This window comes from Octopus bimaculoides, chromosome 27, assembly GCF_001194135.2.
Source record: "Octopus bimaculoides isolate UCB-OBI-ISO-001 chromosome 27, ASM119413v2, whole genome shotgun sequence".
In the NCBI taxonomy this organism is placed as follows: domain Eukaryota; kingdom Metazoa; phylum Mollusca; class Cephalopoda; order Octopoda; family Octopodidae; genus Octopus; species Octopus bimaculoides.
Genome location: NC_069007.1, coordinates 7238528 through 7239131, shown reverse-complemented (window position 1 = coordinate 7239131; position 604 = coordinate 7238528).

Sequence of the window (604 nt, the reverse complement as noted above, 5' to 3'; positions counted from 1 at the left end):
AATAGAAATATTAGAAATTTCTACCACCAGTGGCCTAGCATGTAAAAATTTAGTCCATAGACTATATATTTTTCTTCATATAAATACAGAGTACATTTAAACATATAAGAGGTATCCATCATAGGATTCCTTGCATGCTAGAAAGAACAGTTAAATTCCATATCACTATTTAGGGATAAAACTTTGAAGAGTATGAAAAATAAAAACATTTACCAACTAATTCCTGATGGTAAATATTTTTATTTTTCATTCCTTTAAAAATTTTATTCCTAATAGTGGTTTGGAACTTAGCTGTTCTTTCTAGCGTGAGGGAATCCTATGATGGATACCTCTTATGTGTTTAAATATACACTGTATTTATATATATATCTGTAAAAATATGTGACACTTATTCAGTAGCCATGATAAAACTCCGAGTTTCGGATGCCAGGGTGGGAACCCACGCCACCATCTCTTCAGTTATCCGGCCATTGAAAATTCCTGTGAAAAATGACCAGATAACTGAAGAGATGGCGGCGTGGGTTCCCACTCCGGTATCCGAAACTCGGAGTTTTATCATGGCTACTGAATAAGTGTCATATTTTTACAGATAAATTCCTCTATT